This window comes from Scyliorhinus torazame, chromosome 18, assembly GCF_047496885.1.
Source record: "Scyliorhinus torazame isolate Kashiwa2021f chromosome 18, sScyTor2.1, whole genome shotgun sequence".
Lineage (NCBI taxonomy): Eukaryota > Metazoa > Chordata > Chondrichthyes > Carcharhiniformes > Scyliorhinidae > Scyliorhinus > Scyliorhinus torazame.
In genome coordinates, this window is record NC_092724.1 from 158,535,117 (window position 1) to 158,560,226 (window position 25,110).

A 25,110-nucleotide genomic window follows, 5' to 3' on the forward strand; every position below is an offset into this window, starting at 1 on the left:
ATTCCAATTACAGACCTGTGCTGTGAATTCTGCTCAACGAGGTGTCCTCACTCTTTCCTCTTTGCTGCACAAACTATCTCTCGCTGCGGATCCAACACCATTTCCCTGTATGGGCATGTTGATTGTGCATTCCTAAACACGGGAATTCTGATGTAAGAACACTCACTGTTTGCCCTTTTCTAATAACTACAGAATTTTATACTCAACTCAGTCAAGAATCTGTCAAAAATATTAAACTTCCACCCCCCCCCCTGCACATACGGCTGACAAGACATGCAGCTTGCAAATTTCTACAGATGTGACTTTTGTGCACACGCTGGAAATTGGGTTATTTTTATCTCCCAAAGTCTTTCTCGATTAATCTGTTTCATCCCTGGACAAGTCTTCGCCTAAAGAGACACCAAGCGACAGAAGTAGCGCCACAACCAATGGTGGACCGCCTTTCACCTGTCATGACAAAGATACATCTTTGAAGTAAACAGTACATAATTAGCATACTTGAGTCAGTCAAGGATTATTATATCCTACCCTCTCAACCCCAGCCACCTCTTGGGTGCATTTTCAAACTGGTATTTCGGATGTTGTCTGACTGGTTAATCAAACAATGCCTTTATTTTTTTAGGCAATATAATGTCCACAAAAGCTTCCGTGTCAGGGAGTATTCACGTTTGGCAGTGTTACAATATGACACTAATAAACTTGCAGAATGTGCGTGACATTGGAAAGTCAATTCCAATGTTAATAAGTGAGGATTCATGCGTTTTGGTTCGAACCATAAGTAGGCCACAGTGAATAGACAATAATGGGGTAGAGGTGCAAAAGGGAATTGGGGATACAAAAATACAAATTACTAAAAGCAGTGACGCAGGTTAACAAGGCCATTAATAAAGCAAAGCAAATACCTGGGGTTAGTTAATGGAGGGATAGATCTGAAGGGTAGCAGAGGTATGTTGAACATGGGTAGAGCTTTGTTGGACTGCACTGGGGGAGTACAATGGACAGCTCTCATCTCCATATAAGAAAAAGCATTGGAAAGCACCTATTCACAAGGATGATACCAGAATCAAGAGGGGAAACCTTTCTACAAAGACTGAACAGGCTGTCGTCTTTGGATGATGTGACCCGATAAAGAAATTTAAAGATGATGAAAGGATTGATGGAGTAGAGATTTTTTTCTAAAATTCCACTTACGAGGGAGACCAAAACCAGAGGTCCTAAATATAATCAATCCCATTAAAGAATTCTAGGGTGGGGATTGACATTACATTCGTTACTGATTATTGTTTATTCTTGGGTGTAAATTTGGGAGAAAATGTGAAAAAGGAGGAGAATAAAAAAATATTTTAAAAAATGAATCCTAGGGCAGCACGGTGGCACAGTGGTTAGCACTGCCGCATCACACCGCCAAGGTCCCAGGTCTGATCCCGGCTCTGGGTCACTGTCCGTGTGGAGTTTGCACATTCTCCCCGTGTTTGCGTGGGTTTCGCCCCCACAACCCAAAGATGTGCAGGTTAGGTGGATTGGCCACGCTAAATTGCCAATATTGGAAAAATGAATTGGGTACTCTAAATGTTTTTTTAAAATCCCATTAAAGAATTCAGGAGAATGTTCTTTATCCAAAAGGTGGTTAAGACTCAATTCCACAAAGTAGATAATAATAATCTTATTGTCACAAGTAGCCTTCAATGAAATTACTGTGAAAAGCCCCTAGTCGCCACATTCCGGCGCCTGTTCAGGGAGGTCGGTACGGGAATTGAACCGTGCTGCTGCCTTGTTCTGCATTACAAGCCAGCTGTTTAGCCCACTGTGCTAAACCAGCCCCTGTAGCTGAGGGGAGTTGCATAGAGACACTGAAGGGAAAGCTGGATAAACTGCTTTGAAGTTGGAATCCAGGTAATGCAACAGCTGTCCTGTTTTTAATAAATTCATTTAAGGGCATCACTGAGCAGGGAAGCATTTATTGCCCATCCCCAATTACCCGCAAGAGGTGCCCTCTTGAACCGCGGCAGCCCATGTCGTGTATGTGCACCCACAGTGCTGTTAGGGAGGGCATTCCAGGATTTTGACCCAGCGACAGTAAAGGAACAACGATATATTTCCACGGCAGGATGGTGAATCACTTGGGGGGGGAACTTCCAAACGGTGGGGTGCCCATGTGTCTGCTGCTCTTGTCCGTCTAGATGGTAGTGGTTGAGGATTTGGAAGATTCTGCCTAAGGAGCTTTGGTGAGAGTTCCTGCAAGATATCTTGTGGATGATACACATTAATGCGACTTAGGCATTGGTGGTGGAGGGAGTGAATGTTTGTGGAAGGGGTGTCAATCATTTGGGCTGCTTTGTCCTGGATGGTGTCAAGCTTTTTGGAGTTGCACACATCCAGGCAAATGGAGGGTAGTCCATCACACTCCTGACTTGTGCTGTACATGACTGCTCCCGTTCAGTTTCTGGTCAATGGTAACCCCCAGGATGTTGATAGTGGGGGAAATAGGCAGTGGTAATACCGTTGAATGTCAAGGGGCAATAGTTGGATTCCCTCTTGGGGAGATGGGGTCTGGCACAAGTGTGACAGGAATGCTACTTGACACTTGCCCGCCCAAGGCTGGATATTATCCAGGTCAGGCTGCATTTGGGCATGAACTGCTTCAGTGTCGGAGGAGTCGCGAATGGTGCTGCATATCAGCGAACATCTCTACTTCTGACCGTATGATTGGTGGGGGGGGGGGGGGGGGGGGGGGGGGGGGGGGGGGGAGAAGAGAGGGAGAGAGAGAGTCATTGGTGACACAGCTAAAAATGTATGTGCCTAGGACAATACCCTGAGGAACTCGTGCAGAGATTATCTATGATTATCTGGTACTGTGATGATTACCTCTAACAACCACAACCATCTTCCTTTGTATGTGAGCTATGACTCCAATTAGCAGGAGTTTTCCCTGATTCCCATTGATTCCAGTTTTGCTACGGTTCCTTGATGCTATATTCGGTCAAATGCTGCCTTGATGTCAAGGGCAGTCACTCTCACCTCACTCTTGAGTTCAGCTCTCTCCCATGTTTGAACCCAGGCTGTAAGGAGGTCAGGAGCTGAGTGACCTTCATTTCTGGCTGAAGATTGTTTAGACTGCAGAGTTTAGATTGGATCCGTTGGTTGTGGTATCACTTAGTTCGATCTATCATTTGCTGCTTATGGTGTTTGGCATTCAAGTAGTCCTGTGTTGTAGCTTCACCAGGTTGACACCTCATTTTTCAGTCTGCCTGATGTTGGTCCTGGCACGCCCTCCTGCACTCTTCATTGAACCAGGGTTGATCCCCTGGCTTGACAGCAATGGTAAGAGTGGAGAATGTGCCGAGCCCTGAGGTTACAGATTGTGGTAGACGAATGCCCTGCTGATGGTCCACAGCGTCTCATGGTTGCTCAGTCCACGTTTCTAGGTCTGTTCGAAGTCTATCCCATTTAGCACGGTGGTAGTACCACACAACATGATAGAGGGCATTTTCAATGTGAAGAAGGGTCTTCGTCTCCACAAGCACAGTGCGGTGGTCACCCCTACCAATATTGTCATGGGCCGATGCATCTGCAACAAGTAAATTGGTGAGGATGAGGTCAAGTACGTTGTGATGCTATCGAGCTCCTCTTGTTGATGGACATTGAAGTTCCCCATCCAGAGTACATTCTTCACCGTTGCCATCCTCAGTGCTTCCTCCAAATGGTGTTCAAAATGGAGGAGTACTGATTCATCAATTGAAGGGGAGGGAATACGTGATAATCATCTGGAAATTTCCTTGCCCATGTTTGACCATTTTGAGATCTGCCAGGGCAACTCTCTCTGGGGTGTATATTGTCGTGCCGGGTGCTCTGCTACATAGACGAACCAACACGGTTGCGGATGGTACAACTCAGTTTTATTACTAACAATAACAACATCGGTAAACTGGTTACTGTGGTTCGTTCATTACCCCCTAACCTGTGGACCTAGCCCTAACACTATCTTGGAGAGGCACTCAGCACATGGTGAATGTCTGAGTGGCACGCTGTGAGCTCTGTGCCATAAGACCATAAGACATAGGAGCGGAGGTAAGGCCATTCGGCCCATTGAGTCCACTCCAGCATTCAACCATGGCTGATTTCAATTCCATTTACCCGCTCTCTCTCCATAGCCCTTAATTCCTCGAGAAATCAAGAATTTATCAACTTCTGTCTTAAAGACACTCAACGTCCCGGCCTCCACCGCCCTCTGTGGCAATGAATTCCACAGACCCACCACTCTCTGGCTGAAGAAATTTCTCCTCATCTCTGTAAATTCAGCCCTGAGCTGTCTCCTGCTGGAATGCCCGGGAAGTGTCGTGTTCCCCGTTTTATAGTGTGTATGCTCTTGCCTGTGATTGGCTATGATGTTGTGTGTGTATTGATTGGTCCGTTGATCTGTCCATCAGTGTGTATGTATGTTTGCACCATGATGTTTATCTGAATATCATGACATATATCACTGTGCCGCCACCTCTGCCGAACTGGACATACCCAAGATGGTGGTGGTGGTGTCTGGGACATTATATGTACGGTTTGATTTTGCTAGTATGTCACGCTATTGCTGGATTTGTTTATGGGACAGTTCTCCCAACCTTGGCACAAGCCCCCAGATGTTAGTAAGGAGGATTTTGCCATTGTCTTTCCTGTGCCTAAGGTAATGCCCGGTAGTCCATCCCGTTTCATTCCTTTTAGACTTTCTGATGGTTTGATACAAATGAGTGTAATTGATGGATTAGCCCAGGGCACAAACAGCATCTTCTCCCCACAAAGTTGTCGTGTTCAGGTTGAGGGTGTACCTCCGCCGAGTGCTACAACCCTACCTCCTTTGAGCATCAACATGTTGTTCCTGTACTCAAACTCATCAGGCTGACTGGCCAGAGCTTTACAACACAGCACATCATTACTCTTATCGTAATGATGCTTTAAATTAATTTGAATGCTCATTCACATTCTAATGTTGCACTGGAGGTATGTGCACTTGAACAAGGGCAGCTGTATAAACCCGCCAGTGCTTCACACATTGCATTGTCTGCATTTAATTGCAATCCACCTGACCAGCCCTCCTGCTGAAGAGGGACCTGGCAATTATGTAATATCCACGAAGAGGAATAAACATGGTCTGTTATGCTATAGATAAATCTACTTACAAGTTAATGAGCTTATATGTTAATAGTCAACAGTGAAAGTATGAAATAAGGCAAACAGGCCATCACTGCAAATGGTAGGGATTAACGATGGGATTGTATATTCCACATGTACATTGAACAAATCGTCAAAATTAAAAAGAACAAGCTTGCATTTATACAGCCTTTTAAATCCCCAGAATGTCTCAAAAGTGTTTTACAGCCAATTAAGTACTTTCGAAGCACTGCTAGTGTTGTCATGTGGGAAACATGGCAGCCATTTTCACACAGCAAGATCCCACAAGGCAAAAGGCAATGTCGCCTTGGTCCCAGGAGGCCATAGGCTGCTTGACGGTCAAGTCTCCGGAATAGGACTTGAACTCAGAACTTTTAGACTCGGAGGCGAGAGTGCTACCCACTGAATCCCAGATAACTACATTTCAACTAAACACAATGTGATACTACAAAGTGCAGCTTCAGAACTGACATCACATATCCCAGTGTGCAAGTTAGTGCCAGCTCTTCCCAAGTTTCTAAACTCCTCAGGAACATGGGCTGGGATTCTCAAATCCTGCGGCCAAGTTCTGATGCAGGCGTGAAAAGTGGCACGAGCCACTCCGGTGTCAACGGGCCTCACCTGGCAGCTATCCACCCCTTCCGAGGGGGTTAGTACGGCACCGGAGTGGTCTCTGCAGCTCTGGCGCCCGAAAGCCTGCACGCCACGGCCGGCGCGAGTTCGCGCGTGGGTTCCCGTCTCCGCACCGGCCCCCGGGCAATATGGCGGAGCCCTACACAGGCCCGGCGCGGAGGAACGTACGCCTCCGTGGAAATAGCCCGCCCACCAAATCGGTAGGCCCCAATCGCGGGCCAGGCCAACGTGGCGGCCCCCCCCCCGGGGTCGGATCCCCCCACCCCCAACCAGGACGGCCCCCGCAGACAGAACTCCGAGATCCCGACGTGTGGGACCACACATAACCCACACCGGCGGGCATTCGGCCCCACGAAACGCTGAGGGGGCGGGCACAGCGGCGATCCCGCGGGCGCCCAAAAATCGGCGAGCCGGCTTGGCGCGATTCTCGCCCCCGGGGATTCTCCGACCCCCAATCCCGGCCATGGTCACCAACTGGGATCTCAAGCGAGCGGAGCAAGGAACAGATTACGAGTTATCCCCAAATTACTCTCTCACACCCAGCAGCAACCAGACCCTTTCTTTCCAAGCAACTATCTGGGAAAGAGTGCAGGAGAGGGTGGGGTTGGGATGGTGGGCGCAGTGTGGTAGGAGATTGAATAGAGAGTCAGTGAATCAACCACAGGTCTAGTATACAATACCCAGGTCACATTAAATTCTCACAACAAAAAATTGAATTCAGGACTGAGAAGGCCTTCCGCCACACCTCAATCACCATATCACCCTCACTCAATCACCTGAGCTTGCTCACTTCAGGACTCCTCAATATTCTACTCCAAATCAACCAAACTCCTAGATTAACAAAAGCATCACGTACTAAACTCAGCAGCATTTTCCTTCTCTCACACTTGTAATTCTCAGCTCCTCTGAGGAGTGACTGTCAAATGTCAAGTATTCCTAGCATCGGGACTCATGCCCAGCATGAACAACGTCACGAGCTGACAGATGTAGCTAAGGGGGAAGCTAGATAAACACAGGAGGGAGAAAATAGAAGGAGATGCGGATAGGGTGAGATGCCGTGAGGGAGGAGGAGACTCTGGCTGAGCACAAACACCGTCATGGATCAGCTGGGCTGAATGGCCTGGTACAAAGTGCTGTAAATTCTACCTAATTGAGTATAAACTGGCGCTGTTTCCCTCCCGTGCACCTGAAGAGTACCTGATGAGGTAGCAGTTGGGGGTGAGGGGGGTTTGCAGGGAAGTGTCGCACCAAGGAATCTCCATCTCATCAGCCTTGGACTCGATTTGAACAACTGACTTTAAGCTGTTACTCAATCCATCTGTATTGCTATAAATAAAACCACACTCAACTGTAAGGCAGCAAAGTCTGTTCAAGCAGCAAGCCTCACCATCTATGTGCAGCAATCATTTTTCTTCTCCAGTCTCCAGCAATAGTGAAGAAACGGAGGTGCATTTCTCAGGCAGGATGACTCAGCCCTGGGGTGGCGCAGCGGTTAACACTGCTGCCTCACGGGGCCAAAGACCCGTGGTCGATCCCGGCCCTGGGTCACTGTCCGTGTGGGGTTTGCACATTCTCCCAGTGTCTGCGTGGGTTTTGCCCCCACAACCCAAAGATGTGGATTGGCCACGCTAAATTGCCCCTTAATTGGAAAAATGGAATTGGGTACTCTAAATTTAGTTTTTAAAAAAAGGATGATTTGTGCCTTGGAGGGGAGTGTGTAGGTAAAGTTTCGATTTATGTTAGATACACAGCCTCAAAGGTTTACAATGCCACAGGCACTGCCCAACAATGCAGAAATGCGGGCGGCACGTTGCACAGTGGTTAGCACTGCTGCCTCACACGCCAGGGACCCCAGTTCAATTCCGGCCTCGGGTGACTGACTGTGTGGAGTTTGCACTTTCTCCCCGTGTCTGCGTGGGTTTCCTCCGGATGCTCCGGTTGCCTCCCACATTCCAGGTTAGGAGATTAGGTGTATTGGCCTTGCTGAATTGCATCTTAGTGCCCAAAGATACGCAGATTAGGTGGGGATATGGGGATAGGGCGTGGGCCTAGATGGAGTGCTCTTTACGCACTGGCCCGAATGGCCTCCTTCTGCATTGTAGGGATTCTATGAAAAGAATTGGCCAGATGGTACAGTGTGATAGCAACAAACCTCAACCTTCTGCTTTCTGTGGATCCGCCCTCCACCACAGGGTTCCCCTCCCCTCCCCTCCCTATTCCCCTCACCTCCCCATTCCCCCCCCCACCTCCCCATTCCCCCCCCCACCTCCCCATTCCCCCCCACCTCCCTATTCCCCCCCTCACCTCCCCATTCCCCCCCTCACCTCCCTATCCCCCCCCCCACATCCCTATTCCCCCCCACAACATCCCTATTCCCCCCCCACAACATCCCTATTCCCCCCCCCACATCCCTATTCCCCCCTCCTCCCTATTCCCCACCCATACCTCCCTATTCCCCCCCCCACATCCCTATTCCCCCCTCCTCCCTATTCCCCATCAAAGGGGCCCTCAGGACCCACCCAGCTTCACACAAAAAAGTTGTAAATCTTACACCAGAGAGCTGTGGATAATCACGTCATTGGGATTGTCTGTACAGAGATGAATAGATTTTGGGGTACTAAGGGAATATAGGGGTAGTGTAGGAAAACAGAATCAGGTAGATCAGCCATGACCTAGTTGAATGGTGGTCAGGCTTGGTTAGTCGACTCCTGCTCGGATTTCTTATTTCTTTATTTTTTTTTAAATTTAGAGTACCCAATTATTTTTTCCAATTAAGGAGCAATTTAGCGTTGCCAGTTCACCTACCCCGCACATCTTTGGGTTGTGGGGGTGAAACCCACGCAGACACGGGGAGAACGTGCAAACTCCACACTGACAGTGACCCAGGGCCGGGATTCGAACCCGGGTCCTCAGCGCCGTAGGCAGCAATGCTAACCACTGCGTCACCGTGCTGCCCTGATTTCCTATTTCTTAAGTGAGCCTGTGCAGTAGGAAGTGTAGGTGATGAATGTAAACAAAGCCCTGCATTTATGTATCTGTATAAACATTACTATACTGTGAAAACTGCAACAGCCAAACCCAAAGCCTATAAATCAAACACACCTGACTTGTGGGAATGATTTCCAAATACTGATTTCCTGCTTTGAGGAAAGGGGAGTAACACCTGTGTAGTTAAGGGAGTTCAAAATTCCCTTGGACAGGAGGTCATACAGAAACCCAAAACCAACAAACTTCACCATGTGATTGCAGAATCCGTGCATCTGAGCAGAGGCCTTGATTAGAGTCCGATTCATGGCTCAGCTCTTGACTCCATTGCAGTTTGTTGGACGGTTTTATCTTCATGTTCCACAGTCTCCGCTACACACTCCAGCAGCCTGCAGAACGGGGTCCTTTGGGTTAACACAGCCTGTGTGGTTTAATCCATGCACTGAGCCCCGGTTTAACAAACATTACTTCAAAATGTGAACACAATCACTTACTGACAGCTCTGATAATCCTTACCTTAAATCATTCACACTTAACTGGCAACTCATCAAACAAATGAGATAACACTCTCAGTCCCATCAAAGGCACTGAACACAGCTTCTGGCATTTAGTGTTCTCAGGAGAGGAGATGGTCTTTGCGTAGGAGAGAGAGAGAGAGAGCGAGACAGAGGGAACGAGAGAGACAGAAAGAGCGAGAGACAGAGACAACACTAATGTGCATGGTGAGGCTTTATTTAAGAATGATATTCAGGGGTCACTCCCCCAAACCACTACTGCCCCTCCACCATTCTCTCAAGTACAGAGATGCATCAATAGTGCGTATAAAATCTAGTAAGAAGTCTTGCAACACCAGGTTAAAGTCCAACAGGTTAGTTTCAAATCACTAACTTTCGGAGCACTGCTCCTTCCTCAGGTGAATTACCGTGCTCACCCCAGTCCAAAGCCGGCATCTCCACATCATGTATAAAATCTAGGCATTGCACCTCAGACCACATGTGACCTTTGAGGAGGTGCAGCAGGTTCATCAGAGTGGGATCAGGACTGGTTTAGTTACCAGTTTCGATTGCACAAAGTTGGTTTGTATTCCCTTGAATTTAGACGGTCAAGGGACGATCTGATCGAGGTGGTTAAAACAATGAAGAAATCTGATCGTGTCGATAATTCTGGATTACCCCACGGGAGGAAATCACTTCTGGTTAAGAGTTCCAATTTAAAATCAGAGGTAGATCATTCAGAAGTGAAATAAGGAACCATTTTTCGCCCAGAGTAGTGCGAATCTCAAACTTGCTCCAACGAAAGGCTAGGATTTCTGCGTTGAAATTATCCAGGCTGAATGATCTTTTTTTTTGTTGGATAAGGGTATCGAACAAGGGAATAAAGGCAGAATGAGGTGTAGATCTGAAATGACCTGCTCTTTGCTCAGATGATCAGAGTTGGGTCTGCCAACGATCCAGAGATACTGACCGAGCACGAAGAGGATTTTAGTATGTGTGTGTGTGTGTGTGTGTGTGTGTGTGGTAAGTTAGTGACCACGTGCATCACCCAGCACGTTCAGGCTGGGATGTCTCCCGAACCAATCAAAACTTTGCCTCATTCCTATACAGCATCAAGTATGCGGAACTCGGAAGAAAGATTATTCCTGCTGGATCTTGTGATGTGGACATCCTTGTCAAAACCGGCATTTAATGCCCACCTTCACTGCCTTGAGAAGCTGGTGGTGGAATAGCTGATAATAATTAGAAATCCAATGATGACCATTAATAAAGAAATTGATTGCGGTAAAAACCCTGGTTCACTCGTGTCCTTCAGGGAAGGAAATCTGCCGTCCTTACCTGGTCTGGCCCACATGACTCCAGGTCCACAGCAATGTGGTTGACTCTGACAAACCCTCTGAAATGGCCGAGCAAGTCACTCAGTTCAAGTCAAAATTAAGGATGGGCACTAAATGTTGGCACTGCCAACAACATCCACATCCCATGAATAAATTTAAAAAACATAGGAAATAGGAGGAGTAGGCCCAATGATCCACCAAGCTGGTTCCACCATCCAATACGATCATGGCTGATTATTGTTGTTTTTTCTATTCGTTTATGGGAGGTGGGTGTCGCTGGCTGGGCCAGCATTTATTGCCCATCCCGGAGGGCATTTAAGAGTCAACCACATTGCTGTGGATCTGGAGTCACATGTGGGCCAGACCAGGTCAGGACGACAGATTTCCTTCCCTAAAGGGCATTAGTGAACCAGATGGGGTTTTATGACAATCGACAATAGTTTCATGGATACCTTTAGACTTTTAATTCCAGACTTTTATTGAATTCAAATTTCGCCAATGGCCCTGGTGGGATTCGAACCCAGGTCTCCAGAGCATGACTCTGGGTCTCTGGATTTCTAGTCCAGCGATAATACCACTATGCTACTGCCTCCTCACTCTACTTTCCTATCCGCTCCACCCATTCCTCGATTACCCAAGAAACCTAAAATCTGTCTATTATAATAATAAAAGCAAATTATTGCGGATGCTGGAATCTGAAACCAAAAGAGAAAATGCTGGAAAAACTCAGCAGGTCTGTAGGGAGAGAAAAGAGCTAACGTTTCGAGTCCAGGTGTCCCATTGTAAAATCGGTCATCCCAGCCTTAAATATATTCAACAATGGAGCATTCACATCTCCCTGGGATAGGGAAGCCCATTCACAAATAAAAACAGAAAATGCTGGAAAAACACAGCAGGTTGGGCTGCATCTGTGGTGAAAGTGTTTATGTTTGGAGTAAAGCGTTCCGAAGAAGGGTCACTCTGCCTCAAAACGTCAACTCTGTTTCTCTCTCCACAGATGCTGCCGAAACAGCTGGCCTTTTCCAGCCAGTTTCTGTTACAGATGCTGCCAAAACAGCTGGCCTTTTCCAGCCAGTTTCTGTTACAGATGCTGCCAAAACAGCTGGCCTTTTCCAGCCAGTTTCTGTTACAGATGCTGCCGAAACAGCTGGCCTTTTCCAGCCAGTTTCTGTTACAGATGCTGCCGAAACAGCTGGCCTTTTCCAGCCAGTTTGTTTTTATTTCAGATCGTCAGCATCTGCAGTATTTTGCTTTTTTCAAAGATTCACAACAGCCCCCCCGCCCCCCCCCCCCCCCCCCGAGTGAAGAAATTTCCCGAATCTCGATATGTTCCACATTCCCCAACCAGAGGAACAACTTCGGTGTCTGCCCCTGTCAACCCCCTATAATGACATTAGACAGGAGCTTCCAGGATATCGACGTATTGATGATGAAGAAATAATAGCCACAACTTGTCTATATATTTTATGTCTTTAATGTAATAAAATATCCCAAGTTGCATCACAGTAATGTTATCAGACAAAATTTTGATACCGAATCACATAAGGGGTTACAAGGGCAGATGAAGAAAAGTGTGGGGATAAAAAGACCGATTTACATTTATGTAGCATCTTCCACGATGTTTGGACCCCTCAATGCACTTTCCAGCCAATGGAATTACTTTTGAAGTGTAGGCAGTGATATAATGTAGGAAACAGGGCAGTTAATCCGTGCACAGTAAGCTCCCAACAATACGATAACCTGGTTGAATAATAAATATTGACGAGGACATTGGCAATATCATGAGATCTTTATGCCCACCAAACGGACCTCAGTTTAACATTTCATTCTAAAGACAACACCTCCAGCAGTACTGCACTGTGGTGTCAGCCTAGATTCTTGTCCTCAAGTCTTTGAGTGGGATTTGAACCCACAACCTTCTGACTCAGGGAGGTCAGAGTACAACCAACTGAGCAGTGGGTGACAAAGAAGTTTCCGGAGGGGATTCCAGAGCTTAGGACCTGGGCAGAGGCATAGCCACAAATGATGGTCTGGCGGATAATCCAGTATGTGCAAAAGGGCTAGAATTGAAGGGGAGCAGCTAATTTGCAGGGGGGTTGGACTAGAGGAGGTTACAGAAAAAAAAGAGAGAGGTGGGGGGACAAGGTCATGGAGAAATTTGGACACAAGGGTGGGCATTGAAAGATCAACAGTCAGGAGCCAATATAGGTCAATGAACACAGGGGTGGATAAGGCTTGATGTGAGCTAGGATATTGGCAATATATTTGTTGTTCAGCTCAGGTTTATAATAAAAATAATCTTTATTATTATCCCAAGTAGGCTTACCTTAGCACTGCAATGAAGTTACTGTGAAAATCCCCTAGTCGCCACATTCCGGCGCCTGTTCGGGTACAAGGAGGGAGAATTCAGAATGTCCAAATTACCTATGAAGACTAAGTTAAGAAGACAGCCAGGAGATATACATTCAAGTCAGGATGATATGTGTCTCAAGAGGCGAGGGTGTTCCCATGACGTTGCTGCCTGGTCTCTCATTGGTGAAGGTCACAGGGGAGGGAGGGGCTGTTGAAGTAACCTTTGAGAGTTAGCTACAGCGAGTCAGTGATGGAGGAAGCAAATATCACATCCATTGGCAGGATCATAGATGGATGGTAGCAAAGCTCAGAAGCGCTGGTATAGCAGAAGCCATTGTAAGCAGTTTTTAAATCAGACTTCTGATTGGAACCTTTCAGATGATGTTATACAGATAATGTTATACAGATGTGCGATCAAGACTTCTATAATCTCAACACAAGACATGTGCCAGATAAGCTCTTATTTAACCAACTGTGGAGGCTGGCAGGTGGATCAGTAACAAGTCGCACACAACAAACAAAGGACCTTCACTAATCCTCAGGAGTTCCACAAATCAGTAAGTATCTTAATACACACAAAATAACCGTTTGTGACCAACCACAGAGGGGAGACTCTAGCCTCAATCCTCCTCTCAGGTTTAAGGATTGTTCTTTGTCTCAGCCAAGGTTCATCTTCTGAACATTCCGACCTCTCTGGAACACTTGGGGCACCTTTGCTGGGATAATGCTCCATAGACATTGGGAAACACTGCAGTAGAGTATCATACCCCCCACACATGGGGATGCCCGTGCCTTGGGTACCTCTACATACTGGGGGGGGGGGGGGGGGGGGCCACTGCCCTGGGTACCGCTTCACATGCAGGGGAGATTGCGCTGCCCTGGGTACCTCTACACACACGGGGGTGCCCGCAGCCCTGGGTGGCACAGGTGGTAACCAGCCTTGCTGAGCGAGCTGAAGCCAGGAATTTGGATCATATTCTATTGCTGCATTTCCAAAATGGGTTCCATAGGAAACATTCAGGGATTCCGTGAGAAGGTGCGCACGCTCGCGCCAGAGGTTAGAGTGTACTGGCTTCTGGGGTGGGAAAGGTGTTGTATGTTTTGCTTTATTTGTTTTATCTATTCTATTATGTATTTCGGTTGAGTTGTTTCGATTGTTAAGGAAATTTTAAAATAAACATATTTTTTTTAAAAGATGGAGAGCGATGTGGGTAATTATAAGATTAAGGTTCTGAATCTAAATAAAGGAACAATGATACGAGGCGGGAGTTGGCTATGATGGATTGTGAAATGTTACTTAAGGGATGACAGTGGATAGGCAATAGCAAATATCCAAAGAATGCATGGGTGAACTGCAACAATTGTTCATTCCTGCAAAAACAAAGCAGGAAAGGTGGCCAAACTGTGGCTTACAAAGGGAAACAGGGATAGTATTAAATCAAAGGAAGAGGCATACAAATTGGCCAGAAAAAAAAAGCAATAGACCCGAGGACTGGGAGCAGTTTAGAATTCAGCAAAGAAGGACAAAGGGAATTACGAAAAAGGGAAAAAATAGAGTATGAGAATAAGCTGGAAGGAAACAAAAACAGACTGCAAAGCTTTTATAGGTATGCAAAGAGAAAAAGACTCCAGGACAGTTCCCACAGATTGGAAGATATCTAATGCAACCCCACTATTTAAAAAGAGAGGCAGAGAGAAAACAAGGAATTATAGAGCAGTCAGCCTGACGTCGATAGTGGGGGAAATACTAGAGTCCATTATCAAAGATGTTATAGCAGAGCACCTAGAAGATAGTGGCAGGATTGGACAGAGGCAGCATGGATTTACAAAAGAGAAATCAGGCTTGGCAAACCTACTGGAATTCTTTGGGATGTAATTAGTAGAGTTGATGAGGGGGAGCCTGTGGATGTGATATATTTGGACTTCAGAAGGCTTGTGACAAGGTTCCACATAAAAGAGATTAGCGTGTAAAATTAAAGCATATGGGATCGGGGGTAGTGTATCGAGATGGATAGAAAACTGGTTGGCAGACAGGAAACAAAGAGTAGGAGAAAAGACCGATTCCTGGGATGGCGGGACTGACGTACGAGAAGAGATAGAGTCAGTTAGGATTATATTCGCTGGAGTTCAGAAGAATGAGGGGGGGGGGTCTCATAAAAAGCTACAAAATTCTACCATGACCACACAGGGTAGATGCAGGGAGGATGTTCCTGATGGCGAGTTTGTCAAGGAGCATGGGTCATAATCTAAAGGTTTCGGATTGAACGATTTAGTACAGAGATGAGGAGAAATGTCTTCACCTAGAGAGTGGCAAGTCTGTGGAATTCTCTACCAGAGGAAGCTGTTGCGGCCAAAACATTACATGTTTTCAAGAAGCTGTTAGATATAGGAGTTAGACATGGGGGGAAAAGGAGGATCCGAATGTTCCTGCTCTTATTTTCTATGTTTCAAGGGCTCTATCCTCGTAGGAAGGAAGGGAAAGGGAAAAGGAAAAGGAAAAAAAAGGAAGGAAGGTATTGCCAGTGAGAATTAACTTTGTGAAGGCGGATACAAGGAATACAGTGATCGAATCCCTAGCTCTATCAAGCCATCTTTGCAGGTAGTAGAAACTGATCTTGGCTACTTAAGAGCATATTTTGTGGGTAACTTACAGGTTAACGGTGTTAAATAAATATTGCTGAACATGAAAATAAAAGTGTAGGCGGCAGTCATGCCGGGTCAGATGGAATGAAGGCGTGTGGGACGTGAGTGGGTGCAGAGATGTGAGGAGCAGATTACCTACTGAGGGTCAAAGTTGGATGATCAGCCATGATTACAATGATTTGCAGAGCAGGCTCAAAAGGGCTAAATGGCCTAGTCCTGTTCCTATTTTCTATGGCATTGCTTTCAGAGTCGATATACCCACGCGCCAGTGCATTGTTATTGGTGAGCATCACAATTGAACATTCCTTTATAATAATCTTTATTGTCACAAGTAGGCTTACATTAACACTGCAATGAAGTTACTGTGAAAAGCCCCTAGTCGCCACATTCCAGCGCCTGTTCAGGTACGCAGAGGGAGAATTCAGAATGTCCAATTCACCTAACAGCGAGTCTTTTGGGACTTGTGGGAGGAAACCGGAGCACCTGGAGGAAAGTCATGCAGACTCGGGGAGAACGTGCAGACTCCACAGACAGTGACCCAAGCCGGGAATCGAACCTGGGACCCTGGAGCTGTGAAGCAACAGCACTAACCACCGTGCTACCGCTCCGCCGTTTCATTTTTTTAAAAAAGGGGGCTGAAGTAGGCTATTCGGCCCTTTGGTGTTCCCCCCTTAATGGCTTATCTTCTCTTTCAATTCCACCTTCAAACTAAAATCCTGAGACTGAATCTTGGCTGAAGGTTTGGGCGTGGGGGGGGGGGGGGGATGCCACTGTTTTAGTTCCCAGTTACTGGACAGTAAGTCCACACTCCATCTCCCAGGACCCTTGCTGAAAAATTCATGTTTGGATGTTGGCAAAAGAACAGGATGACGTTTGACTGTAAATACCCAGACTCTCACTGGAATAAGAACTTGGGGGAGGTACAGAAACTTTCAACATCCGTTGGACATTCACCCATATTATCAGTGGAGGGGGGAGGGGGTTCACGCAGTAGCGCAAGATGGGTGCATGCTCGAATCTCACACACCCGATCCAGCGGGGCTGAATGAATTGCAAATCCCGGGAATCTGATTCTCGACAGTCAGTGTATTGCAGCCTGCAAGATAATGGGGCTCAGGAGAGCTCTGCACTGGAATACGCTGCAGAAAGAAGAAACTTGCATTGCAAGAGCACCTTCCATCGTCTCAACAAGTCCCAAAAAGTGTTTCACAGCCAATGAGGTACTTTTGAAATGCAGTCACTGTTGTAATGTGGGAAATGCAGCAGCCAATGTGTGCACAGCAAGATCCCAAAACAGAAACCGGATAATGGTCAGATAATTTTTTTTTTAAAAACAGGTTCAGATTGAGGGGTAAATTTCAGTCCAGGATAGTGAGGACTGCTCAGCTTTAGTTTCCCAATAGCGCTGCGGGATTTTCCAGGGTCCAACTGAGAGAGCAGATAGGGATTGGATTAATGATTTATCAGGAAGAGAACACCACTAATTTGTTTACGCCGACAGAAACAGTGGTTCAAGAAAGGTTTGCTCACACACACACACACACACAATGCAGGTTGTGCGGGCCACAGCACAATGCCTTCCCCTTCCTCGTTCTGATCCCCAGGGCCAATTCTGGAAGATTAATGTCATTCGCCAAAGCGGAGCTTAGTCATGTTGGATCATATTTTCTCCCTGGCTCACTCCACTATTTAATCATCCACACCACTTTATTAGTGGGCCCAGGTCCCAGTTTTGCAGGAACTTTTATTATTATTTTATTCATGAATGACTTTAATAGAATCCACTTAACTTTCACAGTAATTGAAAGTACTCAACATGAGTGGGGATTGCTGGCCTCTTTTTACCAGTCTGCTCCACCCGTCTCCTCACTTCTCAGTGGAAGGTTCCACTTGCCCCGGCCATGAGCATTTACTGAAACTTTGAACTCAATGAGAATTTGGAAGGTCGGGGGCTGTGCATATAGAGATGCAGCATTTTTAATTTTAATAGTGGCTATTTTTAAATTTAAAAAAAACAACTTTGAACAAAACCCTCAAGAAATGGCCACTGCGCATTACCAACTCTGGAACTGGACAAATTAATTGGGCTCGATTCTGGCACATTCAAATTGGAGCAGAGAACGGGGTGAGGGGGGGTGGTTTTTGGTAGGTGGGAAGGGGAACAGAAAAGGGTAAATAGAAACTATTTCAACTGGCTGAAGAGTCCAGGACTAGGAGACAGGCTGGACTCATCAGCAGTGACGTTTGGAGACATTTCTACTTAGAAAGCGAGGGTAGAGGTTTGGAACTTTCCTCAGCAAACACAAATTGCTCATTTTAAAATTAGTTTGCTGGCTTTTTGCCAGTGGGAGGTGGGGAGGGATATGGGGCAAAAAGCGGGTATGCCGTCACAGGTCAGCCATGATCTTACCCAATGACGGAACAGACTCAAGGGACTAAATGGTGTCTTTCTTGTTTTGATCACTGGCCAAAACATGGAGTCAAACCTTGGCAGGGAAAGGAATCTGACAGTGATGATGGGACAAAACATTCTGATCCTGGAATTTCAGCTGTAAACATAGCTGCACAATCCCCAGCGTCAAGCTGAAGCCCCCCAGAGTACAGAATGCAGAGGCACGGTCAGCCAGCTCTGCACCAGGAATCACATCTAATCCCCAGGTTGCAGCAAGGCCCCCAGTGGCATCACTGCGGGATCCCTTGCAAATCAATCATTTCCCTCATTCTGGTTTCCTGGGCTAACAAATCGAAGATAATGCCACCCGGTTAATTCCGAACACTCCAACCTGCTGCCTGAGCCGGGTGGAGTTTAAGCAAAACTTTTTTTTTTTTTAAATTTAGAGTACCCAATTATTTTTTTCCAATTAAGGGGCAATTTAGTGCGGCCAGTCCACCTACCCTGCACATCTTTGGGTTGTGAGGGCGAGAACCACGCAGACACGGGGAGAATGAGCAAACTCCACACGGACAGTGACCCGGGTCCTCAGCGCTGGAGGCAGCAGTGCTAACCACTGCGCCACCGCACTGCCCTGTTTAAGCAAGACTTGATGCTCTTCCAGTAAAACAAATTGTTGACACTAACCTTTCAAAGCAATTCATCACTCAAATCCACACAACAGAAATCAAAAACATAGCCAGATTGGGCAAGAGAGGGAACTCATCCTTCGGGAATGTGCATATTTATTAATGTTATATCAAAACCAAATTTGTGGAGCCTGATCGTATGTTCAGCACTTCAAATGTGCATGTTATTGTACGTGAACTGTCAGCACTATTCCCCAGGCAAATGTTATACAAATTCATCAGAGGTGAACGGGCAGTTAGGTTTGTTTCTGGTAGCTATGCTGTGGCAAAGGAACTTTAAAAAAGTTAATCAGACAAATGGCTCAGATTCACACCTCATTTGAAAATAGGGCTCCTCCAGCCACACAGCACCACATCAGTACTGCGCCAGAGTTAGACGTCGGGTCAGAAGTGCTTGTCAGATCTCCTGCAGAAGCTGGTTTGTGGATTCAGGGCTGACACAGTGAGTGAAGCACGAGAACCACAGACCGAACAAAGCCTTGCAAATGGCACAAGAGTCGGTGGCGTAGTGATATTGTCACAGGACTAGGGTAATCCTCTGGCGATCAGAGTTCGAATCCCGCCAGGGCAGATGGCGAAATCCAAATTCAATACAAATCTGGAATTAAAAGCCGAATGATGACCATCTGGTTCTTAATGTACTTTAGGATCTGGCCCACGTGGGGCTCCAGACTCAGCAACGTGGCTGACTCTTAAATGCCCTCTGAAACGGCCGAGCAAGCACTCAGTTCAAAAGCAATTAAGAATGGGCAAAAAAAATGCTGGCCCAGCCACACAAATGCAAACATTTACAAAATGCTCAATATTCAGACTTTAAATTCTGTTATTACTTTCTTCCAGAACAAGATGCCAGAGTCAACTGGCGAAGAGGGCCCAGGAACTGTTGGCAGGGGCAGCAGCTGAGGGTCCAGAATGACTCCTCCTTCATCCTAGACTCTCCAACTAGGAGGGGAACATGCTCCCAGTATTCACCCTGTCAAGCATCAAGAATTTTCTATGTTCCCATGAGAGACTCTCGCAATCTTCTAAATTCTGGGGAATATAGCCTTAGACAACAAAAGTTCTGCTCAGGGGAATTAAATCCAGTTAATACTCATTGGACTCCCTCCGAGACATGTACATCCTTCCTTAGCTAACAGGTGACAGGTGCACGGTGCAGGTACCACCTAAGGTCCCACCATAATTGTAAGATGCCACATATTCCAATCCTTTTGTATTCAAAGATGAATAGTCCAATTTCCCAAAGGCCCAGGGAGGAGCAGAGTCAAGAGTCTGAAAGGCCCAGATTTCCAGGCTGGATTTGAAAAACAGGACGCATCATTTGAGAACACCAGTATGGAGCATATTCAGACATATTACAGCAGGTCCACCCGAGTTCAAGGTTGACACCCAATATATTTCTGCCCAGCAGACAATGCTGGTAAACCACAAGTGTGGCGACAGAGACACTGTATCAGCTGCTTGTATGGATCTCAGCAGAAAATATCAGGCGCAACACAAGATTTGTGTTATATATCAGTTGCAATACCTATCCCCCTTCAGCCGAAAACATCACCGCCTTTCTCTTTCAAAGTTCACGAATTTATCAGGAGCAGCATATCTTGGTGCAGCTTCGAGGTTAATGCCCAACTTTTTTTTTGTTTTTAAAAAAAATAAATTTAGAGTACCCAATTAATTTTTTCCAATTAAGGGGCAATTTAGCGTAGCCAATCTACCTAGCCTGAACATCTTTGGGTTGTGGGGGCGTGACCCACGCAAACACGGGGAGAATGTGCAAACTCCACACGGACAGTGACCCAGAGCCGGGATCGAACCTGCGACCTCGGCGCTGTGAGACAGCAGGGCTAACCCACTGCGCCACCGTGCTGCCCTTAATGCCCAACTTTTGAGAGTGGTATTTTATCAGACGGATTTATCCGGAATGTTGAATTATACAATGAGACTCGGTGTGTTACACACCATTTTAGCAGAAAATGAATGAGCAGTAACCCCTTTTAAATTCACGCATGCAGCATGTGAGAAGAAGAGTAACACACTTAACAAGTGCACCATTGAAATGCAATTCAGCACATTTGGATCCCCAGTTAGTCATGTGCTATATGGCTGATAGGTTAGATAATGCTGGATTAAAATCAAACAGAACGCTCATTAGGGCCCAACACTAGTCCAGTTATGTGTCTCATGCTGCAAGATTGGCTTCCCTCCACCTTCACATTTTTATTGTAAAGTTTCAGTCCCCAAGTGATAACAAATCACTTTCCTCAATGGATCCCTCATCATAATTGGCAGCTTGATGATTTCCTTGATGATTTCCTCATGTGTAGCCGGTTTCTGTCTACTTCGGAAGGGTTGAGATCAGGAGGTCACTACAAGTACAATGTCTGCACGGGGCATGGTGCACGGCAACACACTGGAGACACCTTGTGGAATCTCGGGTTCAATTCGGCACGGTTCAATACCCGTACCAGCCTCCCCGAACAGGCGCCGGAATGTGGCGACTAGGGGCTTTTCACAGTAACTTCATTGAAGCCTACTCGTGACAATAAGCGATTTTCATTTTTTTTTTTTTTAAATCACATGGTCGGAAACATTTTCAGGAGTGAAATTAGGAAAAGGTGTCAGAAATGTTAAACTCTCTTCCACAAATGACAATTGATGCTCGGTCAATGGTTATATTTCAACAGGAGATTGATAAGATCTAAAGGGAATTGGGGCAAAAGTGGGTACACAAAGTTTGGGTCCAGAACAGTCAATCTCACTCGATGGTGGAACAGGCTCAAGAGGTCAAATGGCCTTCTCCTGGTCATAGGAACATATTCACTATTCCCAAACCCAGCTCTTCTCGAATCAAAACCTGGATTTCCTGCCCTGTTGAGAATTCACACACAATGATTTCCTGTATCCTTGATATGCCAATTTGATGATGTAAAGCACAAGGATCCAAATTACTCGCCCTTGTCCAATGGCACGAGCTCCACTCAAATCAAATGACAAAGTTGCACCATCTCCCAGAGGGACCCAGTTGGATGTCATGGTGTGTGGATTCTCAAGAAAGCACCGTTTGGCCCTGTTTCTCTGCTTTCCCGTCCGAGGTGGGGAAGCCCAGTTCATTCGGTGCTACATATGACAGCCACACTCCTACCCTGCCGCCAGCTCCCACTCGTTGCCTTACTCTAGAAGACCACATGCTCTCCTGACCATGGCTGCAATCCCGCCACACCCATCCCCCAAACCATGACAACCTGGGAAGTCAGTTACTGGCGAGGCTGGTCCTGATTGGTCAGCACTTTCACATCATGGAGCCCCAGAAAAATCTGCAGGAACGTCATGTGTCCGTAGGCTCCAGTTTGAGACGCACTGATCTAACTAACCCCATCTGACAATACATCACTAAATTAAAACATGTGCCAAATAGATTTCCAAAATATATTACTGAATAAAACAGGATTAAGGAAAGGATGCTTACAGGTCGCCCCTCCATCAGTACCTATTAAGCTTTATTTAATACCATTCATTAAAAATATGCATTTTCCATATTTGATTAAACGGCTTCTAAGCACCTCACAATAACGGCTCTCATCCCACTGCATTTCATTAACTCTCGGCACATTTTGTCTGATTGAAGGTGAATAAGTCAACATCGGATCACAGAACAAGCTAGACACATGTCATAACAACCAACAACCGTTAAGACATAGGAGCAGAATTAGGCATTCGACCCATCGAGTCTGCTCCGCCATTCAATCATGGCTGGTATTTTCTCATCTCCTGCCTTCTCCCCATAACCCCTGATTAATCAAGAACCTATCTATCTCGGTCTCTGCACATCTTTGGGTTGTGGGGGCGAAACCCACGCAAACACAGAGAGAATGTGCAAACTCCACACGGACAGTGACCCAGGGCCGGGATCGAACCTGGGACCTCTGCACCATGAGGCAGCAGGGTTAACCACTGCACCACCGTGCTGCCCTTAGTTTGCTGTTCCTATCTTTCACCGGCGTTCTTTCCCTCATAGCTGCCTGCTTACTCATTAAGAAGTCTTACAACACCAGGTTAAAGTCCAACAGGTTTGTTTCGATGTCACTAGCTTTCGGAGCGCTGCTCCTTCCTCAGGTGAATGCAGAGGTCGGTTCCAGAAACACATATATAGACAAATTCAAAGATGCCAAACAATGCTAGGAATGCGAGCATTAGCAGGTGATTAAATCTTTACAGATCCAGAGATGGGGTAACCCCAGGTTAAAGAGGTGTGAATTGTCTCAAGCCAGGACAGTTGGTAGGATTTCGCAGGCCAGATGGTGGGGGATGAATGTAATGTGACATGAATCCCAGGTCCCGGTTGAGGCCGCACTCATGTGTGCGGAACTTGGCTATAAGTTTCTGCTCGGCGATTCTGCGTTGTCGCGGGTCCTGAAGGCCGCCTTGGAGAACGCTTACCCGGAGATCAGAGGCTGAATGCCCTTGACTGCTGAAGTGCTCCCCGACTGGAAGGGAACATTCCTGCCTGGTGATTGTTGCGCGATGTCCGTTCATTCGTTGTCGCAGCGTCTGCATGGTCTCGCCAATGTACCACGCTTCGGGACATCCTTTCCTGCAGCGTATGAGGTAGACAACGTTGGCCGAGTCGCACGAGTATGTACCGCGTACCTGGTGGGTGGTGTTCTCACGTGTAATAGTGGTATCCATGTCGATGATCTGGCACGTCTTGCAGAGATTGCCATGACAGGGTTGTGTGGTGTCGTGGTCACTGTTCTGAAGACTGGGTAGTTTGCTGCAAACAATGGTTCGTTTGAGGTTGCGCGGTTGTTTGAAGACAAGTAGTGGGGGTGTGGGGATGACCTTGGCAAGATGTTCATCGTCATCAATGACGTGTTGAAGGCTGTGAAGAAGATGACGTAGAAGATGAAGAAGAAACTACGTCGTCTTCTTCACAGCCTTCAACACGTCATTGATGACGATGAACATCTTGCCACGGTCATCCCCACACCCCCACTACTTGCCTGTGTTTCTGGAACAGACCTCTGTATTCACCTGAGGAAGGAGCAGCGCTCCGAAAGCTAGTGACATCGAAACAAACCTGTTGGACTTTAACCTGGTGTTGTAAGACTTCTTACTGTGCTCACCCCAGTCCAACGCCGGCATCTCCACATCATGCTTACTCATTGTGAGCCAGCAGGCGGCTGGCCTTGTCTCCATGCTCATAGAAGGCTCCCCGTGTCTGATGGAGTTGGTTCACTGTTTTCCCAGTGGACAAAAGATCAAATTCCAACAGTAGGTTATAGATCATAGAATTTACAATGCAGAAGGAGGCCATTCGGCCCATGGAGTCTGCACCGGTCCTTGGAAAGAGCACCCTACCTAATCCCACACCCCATCCCAGTAACCCCACCTAACACTTTTGAACACGAAGGGCAATTTAGCATGACCAATCTACCTAACCTGCGCATCTTTGGACTGTGGGAGGAAACCGGAGCACCCAGAGAAAACCCGCAGAGACAAGGGGAGAATGTGCAGACTCCGCACAAACATTGACCCAAGCCGGGAATCGAACCTGGGACCCTGGAGTAATTCCATGGTCGGGGCTCTGGAGGTCTGCTCATCCACCTCCAACATGGAGTTGATCAGCCTTCGTCTAGCTTCCCTCTCCTTTCTGCCCTGCATGCCTTGTACGCTCTTATTCCAAACCCCCCCCCCCCCCCACTGTCTTCAGTGCCTCTCAGAATTTGGCGGGCACGACCTCCCCATTCTGGTTGCAGGTATAAGGATGATTTCTTGAGGTATGGCTTTGTTAATTGTGCCAATACAAATCAAGATGCAACACCCATGTGTGTTATATGCAGGGAAGTACTGACAAATGAAAGTTTAAATCTCTCAAAATTTCAAAGGAATTTGAAGCATGGCAAGTTCAAGGACAAACCTCTTGACTTATTTCAAAGGATGCAGCGAGATCTTAAATCATCAGCTGAAGTCCTTAACAGAAATGTAACGTTGAACGACAAAGCAAGTCAGATTGTGAGCATTAAGCAGGCTCACCTGCCACGTTAAAGGTGAGCGGAAATGGCGGGTGACGAAGGTCAGCCGGTTGGTAAAAGTAGGTCCCGGGGGAAAAAGTTTGAAAAACACTGCTCTAGGCACAAGTAGACTAGTATACATTACAGAAACTCATGTACTACAAGTCGAGTATCCATAAATCTGAAAACCAGACACATCCAAAGACCACACATTCTCTGAAGCTCATTAACCTTTATCAGCTGCAATAATTTCAGTGATAGTGGGACGTTTCTGTGCAGCATGACATGCTTCAAGCCTGTACTCCAATGATCTCACTTTCACAGAGTTTAAGAAGTGAGCTGCAGTTTTGGCATTACTGCGCACAGTAATTGGCACATTTACCTCGACACTACTTGATAATTTTGCTATCTTCT

The 25,110-nt window shown here is 46.6% G+C and overlaps 1 protein-coding gene across 1 annotated transcript in view; it reads right to left on the reverse strand.

The window, feature by feature from the left end:
- prkcab (protein kinase C, alpha, b) overlaps positions 1-25,110 on the reverse strand; it is a 489,840-nt gene that overhangs the window by 385,460 nt on the left and 79,270 nt on the right. The window lies entirely within an intron of this gene.